The sequence below is a fragment of the Equus quagga genome, chromosome 5 (assembly GCF_021613505.1).
Source record: "Equus quagga isolate Etosha38 chromosome 5, UCLA_HA_Equagga_1.0, whole genome shotgun sequence".
Lineage (NCBI taxonomy): Eukaryota > Metazoa > Chordata > Mammalia > Perissodactyla > Equidae > Equus > Equus quagga.
In genome coordinates this window covers 65,399,243-65,408,742 of record NC_060271.1, presented here as the reverse complement: position 1 = coordinate 65,408,742, position 9,500 = coordinate 65,399,243, and the positions used below count along the sequence as shown (strand labels likewise).

At 40.0% G+C, this 9,500-nt stretch overlaps 1 long non-coding RNA gene across 1 annotated transcript; it reads right to left on the bottom strand.

Annotated features, from left to right (window-relative positions):
- Positions 1–961: 961 nt before the first annotated feature.
- LOC124239564 (uncharacterized) lies at positions 962–4,500 on the bottom strand. Its single transcript, XR_006888658.1, has 2 exons — positions 4,418–4,500; positions 962–1,490 (listed from the first exon to the last, which is right to left on the bottom strand). It is a non-coding gene; the product is annotated as an uncharacterized LOC124239564 (long non-coding RNA).
- Positions 4,501–9,500: the final 5,000 nt, after the last annotated feature.

Below are 9,500 nucleotides of genomic sequence, written 5' to 3'. Positions count from 1 at the left end.
GACCGGAACAGAGTCATCTAGGAGTAGGGTTGCTGGGTTAGAGCGTATGAACGTCTCTCAGCTTTATAGAACCTGCTCAGCATTTTTTTTTTTATTAAAGGTATGCTTTTTTTGGTGAAGAAGATTGGCCCTGAGCTAACATCTGTTGCCAATGTCCCTCTTCTTTTTTTTTCTCCCCAAAGCCCCAGTACGTAGTTGTATATCCCAGTTGTAGGTCATTCTAGTTCTTCTATGTGGGATGCTGCCACAGCATGGCTTGATGAGCAGTGTGTAGGCCGTGCCCAGGATCCGAATCAGTGAACCCTGGGCTGCCAAAGCAAAGTGCGAGAACTTAACAGCTTGGCCACGGGGCCAGCCCCAGAACCTGCTCAACATCTTAATGAACATTTTTTAACTTTACATTGTAGTGAGAAGTAAATTAGGTTGTGGAAAGTGCTCAGTATGGTCTTTGGTAGATAGAAGACCCTCAACACATGTTTAAAAATATAATGAAGGCGTCATAGTCCATTAAGTTGAAGTGCCATAATGGGCTTAAACATTTCCCTATTGCTTGTTCATCTAGATTGTTTGCATTGTTTTATTTTATATAATGTTGCAGTGAATGAGTCTCTTTATAGATGTTTCCTTCTTTTGAAAAATTTGCTTTCAGTAAATTAGATTCAACTAGGTCAAAGAATATGTGTGATTGTAAGAACTGTCACCCTTGAAACGACTCTGAGGGCCTGCTGAAGCACGCTTCTCCTACCACAGCCCTGGGCAGCGGGGTATGAGGCTAGGTGGCTCATGGGTTTCATGGAGGAGCGTCTTGTAGAGGACAGCAGGGTAGGGTAGAACAGAGGGTGAAGAACTTTATAAATGATGGTGTATTTTTTAGCAACTCAGTATTTAGTTCCTTAGAAGGTAAACTGGGTAATTAGACAATCAATATATAACAACCATTAAATCAGACAGGAGAGAGAAATCACAGGTGCAAAGATTCACTTTAGTTTTTCATTTTCCCCCAAATATTAGCATGATTAAAGCCAAAGAGGGGGAGGGGAGTGAAGTGGGGAGAGGGGCTGGAGGACTGCAGTGAGGGTAGGTCTCTCGGAAACGGGCCAAGGCCTGAGGGAGGAGAAGGGAGGCTGGGACTGAGGCTCAGGTGATGGGCCTGGTGGGCCGGCCTCTCTAACAATCTTCCCTATTGAAGCTCTTGACCAGGGGGGAGCTCAGGGTCTTGTGGGAGACCTCGCAGGCATAGACATTATGAGCTTTGTAGGCTTCTTTGGACAGCGTCAGGGTGCTGCTGAGGCTGTAGGTGTTGTCCTTGCTGTCCTGCTCCATCCGACTGCTCTGGATGCTACTGGTTATGGGAAGACTATCCACTTTCCAGTTGATAGTGACTTCACTGGGGTAGAAGCCATACACCAAGCACACGACAGAGGCATTTCCAAGGTTTAACTCCTCAGAAGAGGGTGGGAAGATGAAGGCAGATGGCTTAGCATCAGCCCCTGAGGAAGGAAGCACAGAGAAGGTTGTTTAAGTTACAGGGAAGTTCTCCACTTGAGTGCATTGTTTGTGGGCAAGCCCAGAGCCCAGAGGAGACAGACATACAGAGAGCAGCATGCTTATTCTATGTAATTGTAGCATTGAGGAAGGCCAGGAAGGATATTTATAATCTCCATGATTCTGAGTTTTTTCTCTAGCCCCTACCCCTTAAGAGAGTTCTAAACTATTGTGTTTGAACTCTTTGCAGCAGTTCTAAGGCCTTTTTGCATGCTTTTCTGACTTCACCTTTCTTTCCTCTAACCATGTTCCCTGTCTCCTGCAGTAAACACAGCGCTTCAGGCAAAGAAACAAAGACCCTTTCATCTGACCCCTCAGAGTTTAGAAGTGAGAACAAGTCTTGGCCTCTCTACATAGAAGATAATTTCCCCTGCGGCTCTCCTAGGACTGTGCAGTGACATCAGGCTGCCTTCCCCTTCCTGGGCTTCCTTTGGGTTTGTTGGGGTCAGATCCACCCTGCAGAGTGGGCCCCAAGCCCTGAGTCTGTGCCCAGGTTGGGGTTAGCCCCTTCATTCTCTGTGATCAGGTCAGCAACTCTCTCATCCCTCACAAGGGCCTCAGTGGGAGACCTGAGCCCTGGTCTGAGGGCTGTCACCCCATGGGGCAATGTTCAGCCAAACCAGGACGAGTCAACTGTAATTTTGGCCACCTGCCTAGGAGGAACCGGCCAGCTTCACTTCTGACTTAGAGCAGCTGCCAGGTGTCCTCCTGGAAATCCCCCTCTATGGGCATTCAAACCCCCATGTCAGAGAAGAAGAGTGAAAATAACAAATCAAGAATCCTTTGCTGCGAAAAGTCAGCTAATAAGCGAACAGATTTTTATAAAGCTAAGCTCCATGTTAACCAAGCAGTTCAACATAAGATACCGAACTTTTTATGTTTTGATATTTTCTTCTCTTTTAACCTTCATTACCAACTTTTTTCCAGAGAATTTTATAAAATAATCTTGGCGGCAAAATAATGTAAATTCTAGAAAAAGATGGAGGAGAAATATTCTATGAGGCTACTCCTATCTGGCAGAATCCTTGACAGCTTTAAATTTTCTATCCTTCATTAAAATATTAAACAATTAGTATATTTGATACAGAAGTTCTTGCAAGACATCTTCGGAGCTTTTAATGGAATTTAAAATTCATTAAAAGAGTTTTTTAAAAGGCCCTAAAATAGTTTATCTACTTAAATGGTTTAAATAATTCTGAGTTTTAAAAGAGTCTTAAAACAGCCCAAAAACAGTCCTGTCAAATTGCTGGAGACCAAAAGTAATCTTTCTGAAGCATCACTTTTGAAGTCAGCTGAAGTAAACAACAAATTACTAAACTATTTTAGAGAGTATGAGATTTGAATACTCAGATAAAAATTTTCTATCACAGAGTGAAGGCATTGGAAAATATGTTTATATCAAGTTTTTATTAATGGTATTTATATATGATTAGATATTTTGTACAACTGAAATATAATCCTACTCAAGCCATTAAATTTTTTAAAATTAAAAATGTATCATAGATTTATCTTATTTTTTGTCAGTTAATTTACCTTAATGGTATTTAATATGAACTCAGTAAAAGCTAATTGATCAAAACGTGAGTGGCCAGATGACCTTAAATTAGATTTTTGCTGGTGGAGATTTTACTCAGAAAGAGTTATGTACACTTCTTTCCTTTGAATTGAGCTTTTATTATTTAAATACATTTGATGAGAGGATATTGAAATAGTTACAGATCACTGAAAAAAATAGCTTTAAATTCTTTGTCGTCCCTTAATGGAATTTCCATTAAGAGGTTGTAATAATGAATGTGCGTTTAATTTCTGAAATCTCTAATAAATCAGGCTTCCCTCTGTTTTCCCTGTGTTAGCTCAGTGCCCACCACAGTTCTATTCTCTTCCATTAGTGACATTATTTGTATCACTGTGGCGGGAAAGTGGGCCACAGTGGACTGCAGCGGGCTAACGCAGAGTTGCCATAGCCTTTAGCGGCTGTGCGCTCTGCCACACGAGCATTGTGGCCTGGCCACGAAAGTCATTCAGTCACGAAAAAAGATCGCCATGAGGTCTACAGACCATGCTAGCTGAGCCATGGCCTCCTTGGCGGTATAAAAACATGGCCAAGTAATAACTGAGAGAAATCAAAGAACATATTAAAATGTTTCGTATTTTTCTACATGTGTATAAACATGAAAAAAATGCAATTATTTTATTTTTCTTCATTTAAACAAATTTCTTCAAAACTCAGCTTTTGGGAATAACCGCCTTTATAAAAGATAATTTCAAGTTTAGTCTAATATAGAAATTGGGTTTAAAAAAAGGAGATATCTGCCAAGATATAAAATCTGTGTAGAAGTTCTGAATATTGACAGTTTATCTCTCATTTTAGACTCTAAAAATGACATTGCTCCTCACTATCAATTAAGCTGCATCTTTTACGTGGCAAAAAGGTATACTTTTCTAACTTCTCACTGATTTTTCAGTGCATCCTGTTTATTCTTATTATCTTATAAAATAATTTATTGGACAGAAGAGAGAAATCAGACTAAGAAATACATTTCTCTACTTTTCTGTATCATACACAACGAGCAAAAATCAATACAATATTTGGCAAAACTGAATGAAAATTAGTTCACTTCTGTTCTTTAGAGCTGCAAAGGTTCCTTTCTCATTTACACTAATTTTTTTTCCTTTGACTCATTCAGTTTAGATTAAATTAATCTTTTTGTCTACGAATCCATTTTTGGAGCTGAGTTTAACCTTTGAAACTGATGATAAATCTGAAATGCTCCCATTTACCTATTTCCACAAAACTCATACTTAAACCTCTAAAAGTAAATACTGGCATTTAAACCCAAATTTTGGAAGGCAATAGAGAAAAATTACTTACTTTTAATGTCCAGACGCGTCCCTTCACCAAAGGTGATCCAGTATTAGCTGAATTACTTTCCCCTCAGCAAGAACCTCTTTTTGCTGCTAACCTCATTCGATTGGTGGATAGAGAAAATCTGGCCACGTCAGACTAACTAGCTCTATTCTCTTCCTTGAGACGAACTGATTTTGAGTCCCTTACCCATCTGACTTTCGGAAGAGTCCCATTTTCTTCAGAATTGGCCTCAACTCATATCCCAAACATGAAAACATCAAAATTTCACAACTCGAGAAGAAAAGGGATTAGAAAAGTGCACTTATGTTTGATCTCCAGCTTGGTCCCCTGGCCGAACGTAAGCCACAGTGAGGGATCTAACTCTGACCTGGCAACAAAAACCTCCTTCTGAAGCCAATCATGTGGGCAAGGCTAATTCTGAGAAAAAGCCAGCTATTTTGTCCCCACGCTCCCCACAAATCCTACTCTCCTCACAAACTCAACAATTTGTCTGTTTGCTCAGCTTAAAAGTTGGCTATTTTCTAGTTTTCTACTGTTTACTTCTGGGTCACCAGAATGGCTCATTTAACCAAAATGTCACAAACTTGCACAAATGATACAATGAGACAAAAACCTCACAAGTAATTGAGCAAAGTGTACTCACGTTTGATCTCCAGTTTGGTCCCTTGGCCGAAAGTGAACCACAGCGACTCCTTAACTTCCACCTCTACAAAAACCTGCCCTAAATGGCAGGCTAGCCCCTGCCCCAAGTAAGTGATTTTGATTTGGAAACCCTTTAAAAATTAGCTGTCAGCTAGCCTTCTGTGGAACAATTTTCCCTTCTCTGCCCCTAATCTGGGAATGACTTTGTTTTATCCCTGACATCTAACTATTGAAAACACACAAAAAGGAACAAAAAGCAAACCAATTAGACAGAAACAGCAAAGAATCGGTTGAAAGAACTACTCACGTTTGATCTCCAGCTTGGTCCCTTGGCCGAACGTATATACACAGTGGTTTCTCTTAACTTCCCCGTCTTACAAAAACTGAGTTTTCCTTTCTGACAATTAAGCAAGGCTCTGTTCCTAACATCTGACTGTGCTCCCCAGTAAATTTCTCCTGAACTTATCACCGAAACAGGTTATTTTCACCCAGTGACTAAATCTTGTCCTTCACAGAAAATGTGCAATCAAGTCTCAAGTTTGTCTAGAACCTTTATCTTTATCTTTTCCCCAGAGGATGTCAGATCCTGGTTTCAGAGTCATCTTATAGATTACTTCATAGACACAGAGACCACAAGACAAAGACAACCGAGGAAGGAAAGGTTGGAGTTTACTCACGTTTGATTTCCAGCTTGGTCCCGGCACCGAACGTCCACCACGGTGATAGCTCTCCACTGTGTCACTGCACAGAAACCCTTCTTACCAAAGAAGAGCGGAGCCCCCAGTCAGCTGCTGAAGCTTCGCTCCCTCGTCAAGCAGGTGCGGAAGCCCTGGGCCTTCCCTGACAGAGAATGTTTTCTTCGGTGAGATCTAAAATTCTAGAAGACAACCTGTTTATGTCTGTGGCCTGATGGTCCCTTTCTTTAGCAATCTACCACATCTAGGCTACTTCTTATTTATTTATTTACTTTCTTTGGAAAGTAGGTTGAATGTAAATTACAAAGAAAGACACATAAATTGAAAAAATTGCAACTTCTTTATGGCTTCTCCTGGAATGGGGGGCTTTTGCAAGTGATAAACCTCATTCCATGTAATTATGGAACTCTTTGGCTTCTCTCAGTGAATAGTAATTAAAGAATGTCTCCATATTTGAACCTCTCCTTTGCTAAGAAGTTGTTTCAAAAAATGGAGACTAAATGTATATCAAATCAAAGCCCATGTCTTACTTTGAAATGTACTTTGGAATTAAGCTAGAGATGACATATGAAATGAAAACAAAGATCAAGAGAGTAGAAAAGTAGACTGTACTTGATTTATTGTCTATTGTCATAGGACAGGTAGAGCTCAGATGGGTACCCGCCACATCACATTAAGCTGAACCAGGTGAATGCTGTCTCTGGAGCTACCAGGAAATCATGGTGGGCCATGGTGTTTCCGTAGTAACACCATCAAGGACACTGACGACCTCATTTTGTTTTGAGTCCAGCTTCACTTATTGCAATCTTGTTTCCCTCTTAACCTCCTAACCCTGCTTCAGCATACATTGCTCCCACCATAGCATACATTGCTCCCACCATCCTAGACTCCTTACTGATCTCCTATGGCCTCTGGCTTTTACAAAGCTCTCCCTCTGCTTGGAAACACCTTTGCTCAAGACTCAACTCAAGAGACTTTTGCTTGGATTAGCCCCCAGCAAGTGACCCAGTTTGCAGAGTACGGAGGCAGATCTTTGGGCCTAGGACGCCTAATTGCTTTTATCTGCTGTCAGAGTATTTCTGGATTGTAAACTGATGTTTCATTGTCTTGTATTTGGAAAGCCTAGTCCAGTATCTTCACTTGGCAAATGCTCAACAAACACTTGCAGAATCAATGAAAAAAAACACCCAACAATAAATAGTTGAAAATCAATAATAGATCAGAGCTGATAAATTATAGTAGACCAATATAATACTGACCACTGCAATAGTAAGTTTTACAGGAGACATTGTAATTGTAATTCTGAAGATTAGGGGTAAGTTCTCTTGATTCTGTCCCTGGGAGCTTTGCTAGTTGCCTTGAATAGTAAAATCAGCAGTGGATCTCACCTGAAGATGAGGAGAGAGAGGAATCAAGTTGGAGGTAGAGAGAAGAGAGAAACTGGCAAGTGGAAATTAAATGTGCAAAATACTTGACTGGGGACATAGCCAGCATGGATCCTAAAGAGGCTAGAAAGTGATTCTCTTTGCAGAGATACAGGCAATACCAATGGTAATAGCTGACATTTATTGAGCACTTATAAAGTGCTGGACATTATATGTAGATCACCACATTTAGTTATCCCCCTAAATCTAGGAACTAGAAACTAATATTATCCCCTATTTTGTAGAATAGGAAACCTGGGTGCAGATATGTTAAGTAACTTGTTCATAACAGTGAGTGGCAGAGATGGGATTTGAACTCAGGGCCCACACACTTAATTGACACTGGGAGTAAAGTCCACCAATGGAAGCAGCATGCATGGCAGATAAATGCTGGGGTGGGGGAAGGAACAGGAAACCTCATTGACTGTTCTAGGGTTGGAAATGAGTAGGAGTGTGATAACTGTGTGTACAAGTCTGCTCATTGAAATATTGTTTAAAAGGTGAAAAAATGAAAAATAGCTGAAATCTTCATCAATAGGAATTTGGTTAAACTAATTATGAGCTTTGCAATGGAGCACAATGCAGCCAATAAAAGGATGAAATAAGTTTATATATAGTCACATGGAATGTGATTGTGAAAATACAGGCCACTGAACGCTATGTATTGTATGATATTATGGTCCCATTTTAATTGAATATATATGGATTCAATACAGGCTAATTCCTGAAGGAAATACAGTAAACTCTGCTCAGTAGTTATCTCCTGGGATTATGGAGGTGTGTTGTTGTGGAAGGAGTAGGAGCAATGATACTTTCTCTTTCTACTCTTCCATATATTGTAGGGTATTTGATTTTTTAAGTTATATGAATACATTCATTTTGTGATTTTCAGAAACAATAAGGCTGTTACCAATTTTGATGAAAAATAAACTCTGATGTTGCCTAGTAGGAGTCTCCATATTCATATTAAATATATAAATATAACTTTAAAATGATATATACATATTCTTGAGTTTTCTTGCTCAATTAAATACTTTTCTATAATCTTTAAATCAAGAATGTGAAAAAACTTTCCTACATCTGTATAGGAGACACTCTTTTATAAATGTAGGAGATGTGGGGTGATGTAGGGGCTGGAAAATGGGAATGAAAAAGATGACATGGCTGTACAGGGATGTATGTTCCTAAGTGAGTAAATTGGAGATCTAATGTGAAGAGTGCAACTGAATGACTGTTATAAAGCAGTGTTTGCTACTAATAAAAGATAATTATCATAAGAAGCATTGTGGCAAAAACTATTTTATTGATCACACACAGTAGTGATTGGTAAGAATGGTCGTTGTGATGTTTGTTGTAACATAAAATGGATCACTGAGGAGTGGTTGAGATCCTTAATATGTGTGTGGCTCATTATTTGAAGGCAAAAGATGTCTCAGAATCATCTGTGAGGCTCTGCCAGGATCTACCGTTCTACAAAGTGTCCATGATGGACCTTGATAAGATTGATTTAGTGAGGAAAGGCAGCGTCCATAAATTGGTCTGAGATATTCTTGGATTTAATGTATAAGAGTGATGGACACAGAAATTTTGGGGGAGCATTCCAACAAACTCATCACTGAAACTGCTTCCCATTTGGCCCCCAGCAAAGTTAGATTCTTAGAATAAATTCTAAACTGCGTGGAGGAGACAGAGAGAAAAAGAGAGAGAGAGAGAGGCCAACACTAAATGCACATGTATAAATCATTCTGAAAACTATTGATAAGCTATCTTATCAATGTTCCTCAGGTCTAACATTTCAAGAAACAGCATTTTTGATTTTTATTTATCATAATTAACCCACCTCTTTGGAGAGGTCTGCCTCACACCAGTAACATAGAGTAAGTCACCCAGTGTGTCTGAGACACGACAGCACAATTTTGCTCTTTACAAGGTTTGAGGAATGGTGGTTTCCTTACCTGGTTCTGGAATACTGGTGTCTGATAATCCATCTTGAAGCCTGCAGTTCAATATTTTTTTCCAGCTCATCAATCATGGTAGAGTCCAAGGTAGGTGATTCTTTTTACTTCAGCTTGGCTCCTCCTTAGGATCATAATGTATGTCATTTGTACTTGACTTAAGCTGCTATCCCACAAGGTGAGGAGGAAATTCTGGAGTCCACATTCGGTGGTGCTTAGAACCTGATCAATAGCTAGTCTTCAGGCTGGAATGCCACAAGCAAATGTCTGTTCTGAATCCCCAAGGGGCAAGTCTGGCCCCTTTAGCTGGGCAAGAGGGAGACAGAGGAGGTCACTTGAGAAATCGCTGCTCCTTTGCTGCTTTGGAGCT